Source organism: Salvelinus sp. IW2-2015, unplaced genomic scaffold (genome assembly GCF_002910315.2).
Source record: "Salvelinus sp. IW2-2015 unplaced genomic scaffold, ASM291031v2 Un_scaffold3260, whole genome shotgun sequence".
Lineage (NCBI taxonomy): Eukaryota > Metazoa > Chordata > Actinopteri > Salmoniformes > Salmonidae > Salvelinus > Salvelinus sp. IW2-2015.
Window position 1 is genome coordinate 2,462 of NW_019944546.1, and position 9,124 is coordinate 11,585.

Here is a 9,124-nt window from a genome sequence, read left to right on the forward strand (position 1 = left end):
GAATAACACGCAGGGAAACACAGGGATATATACACCAGGGAACACAGGGATTATACACCAGCGGAAACACAGGGATATATACACCAGGGAAACACAGGGAAATACATATACACCAGGGAAACACAGGGAATATACACCAGGGAAACACAGGGATATATACCGGTACACGCAGGGAATACACAGGAATACACAGGGAAAAGGGATATATACACCAGAGAAACACAGGGATATATACCGGGAAACACAGGGATATAACACCAGGAACACAGGGATTATCACCAGGGAAACACAGGGATATATACACCAGGGAAACACAGGGATAGTATACACCAGGAACAGGGATATATACACCAGGGAAAACACGAGATATATACACAGGGAATAAGCACAGGGAATCACCAGGGATATATACACCAGGGAAACACAGGGATATATACACCAGGGGAAAAGTAGGCGACACCTGGAGGGGGTGGAGACAATCAAAGACAGGTGAAACAGATTCAGGGTGTGACATGAATATGGAGAAATATACTGCCACTATTTTCACCACCAAAGAATATCAGTGTGATTTTAATAAAATTTGACTCTTTGCAGGCTGTCAGGCTGTCTAGTCACAGAGGAAGGCTGTGCTTCTCTGGTCTCAGCTCTGAGGTCAAACCCCTCACACCTGAGAGAGCTGGACCTGAGCTACAATCACCCAGGAGACCTCAGGAGTCAGACTGCTCTCTGCTGGACTGGAGGATCCACACTGCAGACTGAGAAACTCAAGTATGTAGAGGGTTTATGTCCATGTTCATATCAGACATGTTGGACAATCAGGCTGGTTAAGACAAACATTTTCCCACACTTGGACAAAGTTATATACTGACTGTGTGTGTGTGTGTGTGTGGTGTGTGTCCTGGTGTCCAGGTGAAACAACAAGACTCATACACACACCCACACAAAACACACACCCATGACAGACACAGACACACACACAGACACACATAAACTGGCACACAACACACACACAGGACAAACACTGGACACAAACACTGGACACAAACATGTGTGTCAGTGTGGTGTGTCCAGTGTTGTGTGTGTGTGTGTGTGTGTGTGTGTGTGTGTGTGTGTGGTTGTGTGTGTGTGGTGTGTGTGTGTGTGAGTTCAGGTGATCCCTCAATGACTGTCTGTTCTTCTGCTTACCGCTACAGTGTGGAACATGGTGGAGAGAACAGAATGAAACCTGGACTTAGAAAATGTGAGTGTTGACTGCTGTGAAGAATATGACTAAGAATAAGTCTTAATTCAAGTTAAGTCAAAGTCAAAGACCACCATCATTACTTACTTGGTCATATTAAATATCAGTTGTAGTTCTACAGAAGCAGAAATCAGGGACACCAACGTTTACAAAGAGTTGCTTTGACAATGTTGTGTGTGTACGTGTGTGTGTGTGTGTGTTTGTGTGTGTGTGTGTGTGGTGTGTGTGTGTGTGTGTGTGTGTGTGGTGTGGTGTGTGTGTGTGTGTGTGTGTGGTGTGTGTGTGTGTGTGTGTGTGTGTGTGTGTGTGTGTGTGTGTGTGTGTGTGTGTGTGTGTGTGTGTGTGTAATTAATGGGAATAAGTGTGTTTTATATTACCATACAGTATAACATATGATCATTCAACAAGTCTCAAGTTACCTTAACTTCTCTTTTGATACCTAGAAACATCTAATTAAATGAATTAGTGAAAAGTGAGTTAACATTCTAATGTGAATGATGATGATTTCTAATATTGTGTCTGGTTTCATCCATCAGATGTCTGTGATCTCACACTGGACCTAAACACAGTAAACAGACGCCTCTCTCTGTCTGAGGAGAACAGAAAGGTGACATGGAGGAGAGAGGAGCAGCCGTATCCTGATCACCCAAGAGATTTGAGGACTGTAGACAGGTGCTGTGTAGAGAGGGTCTGACTGGGCGCTGTTACTGGGAGGTAGAGTGGAGTGGGGGAGGTTGATATAGGAGTGACATATAAAGGAATAACAGGGAGGAGGGGTTAAGGACTGTTGTCTTGGATACAATGACAAGTCCTGGAGTCTGACTGCTCTGACAACAGTTACTCTGCCTGTCACAATAATAAATCCACTACCATAGACGTCCTCCTCCAGCTCCCACAGAGTAGGAGTGTATCTGGACTGGCAGCCGGCACTCTGTCCTTCTATAGAGCCTCCTCTGACACACTGACCCACCTGATCACATTCACCTCCACATTCACTGAACCCCTCTATCCAGGTTTTGGGGTTTATGTTGACTCCTCAGTGTCCTGAAATAATAACCTGACACACACACACAACACACACACACACTGGAACACACACACACCACTGGACAGACACACACACCTGGACACACACACACACTGGACACACAACACTGGAACACACCACAACTGGACACAACACACACACACACTGGACACACACACACACACTGGACAACACACACACACACACTGGACACACACACACTGGACACCACACACACACTGGACAGATACACACACACACACACTGGACACACTGGACAGACTGGACACATACACACTGGACACACACACACCACACACACACTGGACACACACACACAGACCTGGACACACACACACACACACTGGAACACACACACACTGGAACACACCACTCACACTGGCTCACACTGGACCACACACACCACACTGGACACAACACACACACTGGACACACACACACACACACTGGACACACACACAACACACACACACTGGACACACACACACTGGACACACACCACTGACACACACACACTGGACACACACACTCACACTGGACACACACACTCACATGGACACACACTCACACACTGGACACACTCACACACTGGACACACACACTCACACACGGACACAACTCACACACTGGACACACTCACACACTGGACACACACACCACACTGGACACACACACTCACACACTGGACACACTCACAACTGGACACACTCACACACTGGACACACACACTCACTCACACTGGACACACACACTCACACACTGGACACACTCCACACACTGCACACACCACACACTGGCACACACACACACACAACTGGACACACACTGGACACATACACACACTGGACAGACACACACACACTGGACACACACACACCACACACACACTGTACACACACACACACACACACAGTGGACACCACGGGACCCACACACACACCACACACACATTCGACAAACACACACACACACTGACACTGGACACATAGGACACACACACACACACTGACACACACACTCCACTGGACACACACACTCACACTGGAACAACACACACTCAGACTGGACACACACACACACATGACACACACACACACACACACACAACACACACTGGACACACACACACAACACCTGGACACAACACACAGACATACTGGACACACACACAGTGGACACACGGGACACATACACACATGCGTGTCTTCCTATAATTGTGACAATAACACCGTTAAAATACCAATGTGATCATTTGTTGTCTTTGATGTTGAATAACAAATTGTATAATTATATATGGACATACGCTCCATAGTTGTACAAGTATACAGGATAGATTGTACTTTTCATAATAAAACATACTTGAAACAAGAAAAGCATGTTAATTGTGAAAACAGTTTGGTTATTGATGTTACGTTACCTCTGTCAGGTTGACGTTAACCTGCGACTGGTTGAAACATGAAACTAATATGAAATGAAATACAAAACAATTAAATATGTGGAATTGAATTAAACAAATTGTACAACAGAGTGTTGTGATGCAGTGTTACTATAGCAACAGAGTGTTGTGATGCAGGGTCACTATAGCAACAGAGTTCACTCTCCCTCTGCTCTCTCTCTGCTCTCTCTTTTCTCTGCTCTCTCTGCTCTCTCTATGCTCTCTCACTCTCTCTTTTATTTCTCAGCCTGCTCTCTGCTGTCTGCTCTCTCTGCTCTCTATTGCTCTCTCTTCTCTCTGCTCTCTCTTGCTCTCTGCTCTCTCTTCTCTCTCAGCCTGCTCTGTCTGCTCTGCTGTTCTCTCTTTTCTCTGCTCTCTCTTTTCCCTGCTCTCTGCTCTCTCTCTGCCTCTCTCTGCCTCTTTCTGCTCTTTTCTCTGCTCTCTGCTCTCTCTCTCTCTGTGGTCTTCTCTCTCTCTCTCTGCATCTCTCGCTTTTTATATCTTCACACTGGTGCAGTTTGGACAATCCCCACTTGATGGCAGTGTTAAACCAGAAGTGATGAAAACAACATCACTGCATCGAGAGAGAGAGTCTAATATAGTGATATACAGTGCATTCAGAAAGTATTCAGACCCATTGACTTTTTACACATTTTGTCACCTTACAGCCTTTTTAAAAAATGGATTACATTGTTTTTTTCCCTCATAAATCTACACACAATAACCCATAATTACAAAGCAAAAACGGTTTATTTTATGTGTGCAAATGTATATTTAAAAAAAAAACGTAGATATCACATTTACATAAGTATTCAGATCCTTTACTCAGTACTTTGTTGAAACACCTCTGGCAGCAATTACAGCCTCAAGTCTTCTAGGGCAGGGGTGTCAGAGTCAAGGCCCGCGGGCCACATCCGGCCCGCGAGAAGGTTTTTTACGGCCCCTGGGATGATCTTGATTTATTATTAGAACCGGCCCGCAGACCGCAGCAAGCCGGCAGCCCGCAGATCTTTTACACGCACCAATACTACATTTCCCACAATGCAACGGTGACGCACCGAGCAGTAGGCTGCTTCATTTCAATATTTATTGGCACAGCAGTCGAGTCGTCAGCATCACAGTAAAATTAACTTTCAGATACCCATCAAAAATGGCAAAACGGAAGGTGGACACTGAGAACGGGGGTTTCAAACAAGTGGGAGTCGGAGTATATGTTCACGGAGGTAGCTGGAAAACCTGTGTCTTCTGTGTGGAGAAAGTGTGGCGGTACTGAAAGAGTATAATCTGAGACGACATTATGAAACGAAACACCGCGGACAAAAACAAGAATATGGACATGGAACAAAGGCTACAAAAGGCAGAGGAATTAAAACGAGGCCTCAAATCTCAACAGGCTCTGTTCAAAAAGCCAAATCACAAGGCCAGGCTGCTGTCAAGGCCAGTTTTATTTTGGCAGAAGAGATCGCTAATCAGCCCGGCCATTTACGGAGGGGGATTTCATCAAAACTGCATGATTAAAGTTTGTGACGAAGTTTGCCCAGAAAAAAGGCAACTCTTTTTAAATGTGAGTCTGAGCAGAAACACCATTGCCGTAGGTTTTCAGTAGGTTCAATTAGGTTCACTAGACTATATGCGTCATTTAAAAAATTTTCAATGAACATTCGAACAGTCCGGCCTCGGCTTGTAGCTAAATTTTTTATTTGGCTCCTCGTCCATTTGACTTTGACACCCCTGTTCTAGGGTATGATGCTACAAGCTTGGCACACCTGTATTTGGGGAGTTTCTCCCATTCTTCTCTGCATATCCTCTCAAGCTTCTGTCAGGTTGGTTGGGGAGCGTCGCTGCACAGCTATTTTCAGGTCTCTCCAGAATGTTCGATCGGGTTCAAGTCTGGGCTCTGGCTGGGCCACTCAAGACATTCAGAGACTTGTCCCGAATCCACTCCTGCGTTGTCTTGGCTGTGTGCTTAGAATTGTTGTCCTTTTGGAAGGCGAACCTTCACCCCAGTCTGTGTATATGTAGAGAGTCAGAACAGAGGGAAAGAGGTTGAGAGAGGAGGGTAAGGAGTCAGAACAGAGGGAAAGAGAGAGAGGGAGGGTAGAGAGTCAGAACAGAGGGAAAGAGAGAGGGAGGGTAGAGAGTCAGAACAGAGGGAAGAGAGAGAGGGAGGGTAGAGAGTCAGAACAGAGGGAAAAGAGAGAGGGAGGGTAGAGAGCCAGAACAGAGGGAAAGAGATAGGAGGTAGAGAGCCAGAACAGAGGGAAGAGAGAGAGAGGGATGGTAGAGAGTCAGAACAGAGGAAAGAGAGAGAGAGGGATGGTAGAGAGTCAGAACAGAGGGAAGAGAGAGAGGAGGGTAGAGAGTCAGACAGAGGGAAAGAGAGAGGGAGGGTAGAGAGCCAGAAAAGAGGGAAAGAGAGAGAGAGGGATGGTAGAGTCAGAACAGAGGGAAAGAGAGAGAGAAGGATTGTAGAGAGTCAGAACAGAGGGAAAGAGAGAGAGAGGGAGGGTAGAGAGTCAGAACAGAGGGAGAGAGAGAGGGTAGAGAGTCAGAACAGAGGAAAGAGAGAGAGAGAGGATGGTAGAGAGTCAGAACAGAGGGAAAGAGAGAGGAGAGGGAGGGTAGAGAGTAAGAAAAGAGGGAAAGAGAGAGAGAGAGGGAGGGTAGAGAGTCAGAACAGAGGGAAAGAGAGAGAGATGGAGGGTAGAGAGTCAGAACAGAGGGAAAGAGAGAGAGAGGGAGGGGAGAGGGTCAGAACAGAGGGAAAGAGAGAGAGGGAGGGTAGAGAAGTCAGAACAGAGGGAAAGAGAGAGTGAGAGAGGATGGTAGAGAGTCAGAACAGAGGGAAGAGAGAGAGAGGGAGGGTGAGGTCAGAACAGAGGGAAAGAGAGAGAGAGGGAGGGTAGAGAGTCAGAACAGAGGGAAAGAGAGAGAGAGAGAGGGAGGGTAGAGAGTCAGAACAGAGGAAAGAGAGAGAGAGTCAGAACAGAGGGAAGAGAGAGAGGGAGGGTAGAGAGTCAGAACAGAGGGAAATAGAGAGAGGGGGAGGGTAGAGAGTCAGAACAGAGGGAAAGAGAGAGAGAGGAGGGTAAGGAGTCAGAACAGAGGGAAAGAGAGAGAGGGAGGGTAGAGATTCAGAACAGAGGGAAAGAGAGAGAGAGGGAGGGTAGAGAGTCAGAACAGAGGGAAAGAGAGAGAGAGAGGGAGGGTAAGGAGTCAGAACAGAGGAAAGAGAGAGAGAGGGAGGTAGAGAGCCAGAACAGAGGGAAAGAGAGAGAGAGGGAGGTAGAGAGTCAGAACAGGGGAAAGAGAGAGAGGGGAGGGTAGAGAGTCAGAACAGAGGGAAAGAGAGGAGAGGGAGGGTAGAGAGTCAGAACAGAGGGAAAGAGAGGAGAGGGAGGGTAGAGAGTCAGAACAGAGGAGAGAGAGAGAGAGAGGGAGGGTAGAGAGCCAGAACAGAGGGAAAGAGAGAGAGAGGGAGGATAGAGAGTCAGAACAAGGGGTAAAGAGAGAGAGAGGGAGGGTAGAGAGTCAGAACAGAGGGAAAGAGAGAGAGGGAGGGTAGAGAGTCAGAACAGAGGGAAAGAGAGAGAGGGAGGGTAGAGTCAGAAACGAGGGAAGAGGTTGAGAGAGGGAGGGTAAGGAGTCAGAACAGAGGGAAGGAGAGAGGAGGGTAGAGAAGTCAGAACAGAGGGAAAGAGAGGAGGGAGGGTTAGAGAGTCAGAACAGAGGGAAAGAGAGAGAGGGAGGTAGAGAGAGAGGGAGGATAGAGAGGGAGGAGGGATGTGTAGAGAGAAGAACAGAGGGAAAGAGAGAGAGAAGGAGGCATAAGAGGTCAGAACAGGGAGAGAAGAGAGAGAGGGAGGGCTAGAGAGTCAGAACAGGGAAAGAGGAGAGAGGGTAAAGAGTCAGAACAGAGGAAAGAGAGAGAGAAGGGTAGAGAGAGAGAGGGATGTAGAGAGAAGAAAACAGAGGAAGCGGAGAGTGGGGAGGTTAGAGAGTCAAACAGAGGGAGAGGAGAGAGAGGGAGGGTAGAGAGTCACGACAGAGGAAAAAGAGAGAGCGAGAGCAGAAATGGGAGAAAGAGAGAGAGGGGGTTAGAGAGTCTAGAACAGAGGGAAAAGAGAGAGAGACGAAGGGAGAGAGTCAGAACAGAGGGAAAGAGAGACGGGAGATCGTGGAGTGCGTCTATGAAAGAAGAGAGAGGGAGGGTAGAGAGTAGAACAGAGGGAAGGAAAGAGAGAAGACGAGAGGAGAGAGTCAGACACAGAGGGAAAGAGAAGAGCCGGAAGAGAGAGAAAGGGGGGAGAGAGAGAGGAGGGTCGAGATCAGAACAGGGGAAAGAGAGAGAGGGAGAGAGAAAGGGAGGGAGAGAGAGAGGGAGAGAGAGATTAGTCAGCAGAATTATTCAGACGACGTTCTTCTTTAAATGTACTTCTTATTTCTCTCTTTCCCCACTGAGGAAGATAAAGACCACACACACACGTGTGATTTAATGATATATTTTTCTGTTTGTGTATGTACCACAGGAGGTTGGTGGACCTTAATTGGTGAGGACAGGATTGTAATGGTTGGAGGGGATACATTTACATTTTACATTTTAGTCATTTAGCAGACGCTCTTATCCAGAGCGATTTACAGTAGAGTGCATACAATTTATTACATTTTTTATTTATTTTACCTTTATTTTTACTGTTGTTATTTTTTATACATTTAATTATGTATATATATATTTTTTTTAATTATTATTATAATATATTTTTTAAATTATTATAAATTTTTTTTTTTTTACATACTGAGACAAGGATATCCCTACCGGCCAAACCCTCCCTAACCCGGACGACGCTATGCCAATTGTGCGTCGCCCCAGCCCTCCGGTTGCGGCCGGCTGCGACAGAGCCTGGGCACAGACCCAGCCCAGCCTGGGCGCGAACCCAGAGACTCTGGTGGCGCAGCTAGCACTGCGATGCAGTGCCCTAGACCACTGCGCCACCCGGGAGGTCGTGGAAGATATCAAACACGTGGTTTCCATGTGTTCCATTTCATTCACTCTGTTCCAGACATTTTATGAGCCGTCCTCCCCTCAGCAGCCTCCTCTGGTATGTACTGTCCTATATGTGAGAGAGCTCCAACAAGGAATTACAATGGGTGTATTACTTTAATACCTGCACAATGGCAAATAAACCACTTGAACTCCTTATGAATGCTTGCAGCCGACTAGGCTGTTGCGTCTGACAAGGTGGAAAATAATTACAGGAATATTCTGCAAATGTTGATGAAGACGTCACTTCAATCCACCCAAAACAACATGCAGTCTTTCCACAAGACTCCATGAAGTTATAGTGTGACGTTATGAGTTGACGTTAAAGTAACATTTTTAGAACATAGCTGCACTTGTTTG

At 46.7% G+C, this 9,124-nt stretch overlaps 3 long non-coding RNA genes across 12 annotated transcripts in view; 2 read left to right on the forward strand and 1 right to left on the reverse strand.

Moving 5' to 3' along the window:
* Positions 1-560: 560 nt before the first annotated feature.
* LOC139025782 (uncharacterized) lies at positions 561-2,300 on the forward strand. Its single transcript, XR_011477407.1, has 3 exons — positions 561-768; positions 1,194-1,240; positions 1,777-2,300. It is a non-coding gene; the product is annotated as an uncharacterized lncRNA (long non-coding RNA).
* Positions 2,301-2,349: 49 nt separating this feature from the next.
* The window catches only part of LOC139025783 (uncharacterized), a 71,415-nt gene continuing 64,640 nt past the window's right edge, over positions 2,350-9,124 (reverse strand). The window contains exons 1-3 of one of the 5 annotated variants that reach the window (XR_011477408.1): positions 2,704-2,886; positions 2,428-2,540; positions 2,350-2,394 (exon numbers count right to left, since the gene is read on the reverse strand). This is a non-coding gene — a long non-coding RNA (uncharacterized lncRNA). Of the gene's footprint in view, positions 2,395-2,425; positions 2,541-2,580; positions 2,611-2,703; positions 2,887-3,358; positions 3,392-9,124 lie in introns of those variants that run through there. The other 4 variants (XR_011477411.1, XR_011477410.1, XR_011477409.1 and 1 more) reach the window with 4 other exon arrangements.
* On the forward strand, positions 5,747-7,891 carry LOC139025781 (uncharacterized). 6 transcript variants are annotated; one of them, XR_011477404.1, is made up of 6 exons: positions 5,747-5,856; positions 6,188-6,263; positions 6,298-6,504; positions 6,696-6,931; positions 7,170-7,322; positions 7,862-7,891. It is a non-coding gene; the product is annotated as an uncharacterized lncRNA (long non-coding RNA). The 6 variants fall into 6 exon arrangements; XR_011477405.1 differs by lacking the exon at positions 5,747-5,856 and adding an exon at positions 6,634-6,669 and having other exon boundaries at positions 6,097-6,263; positions 6,298-6,512; positions 6,739-6,931; XR_011477401.1 differs by lacking the exon at positions 5,747-5,856 and having other exon boundaries at positions 6,097-6,263.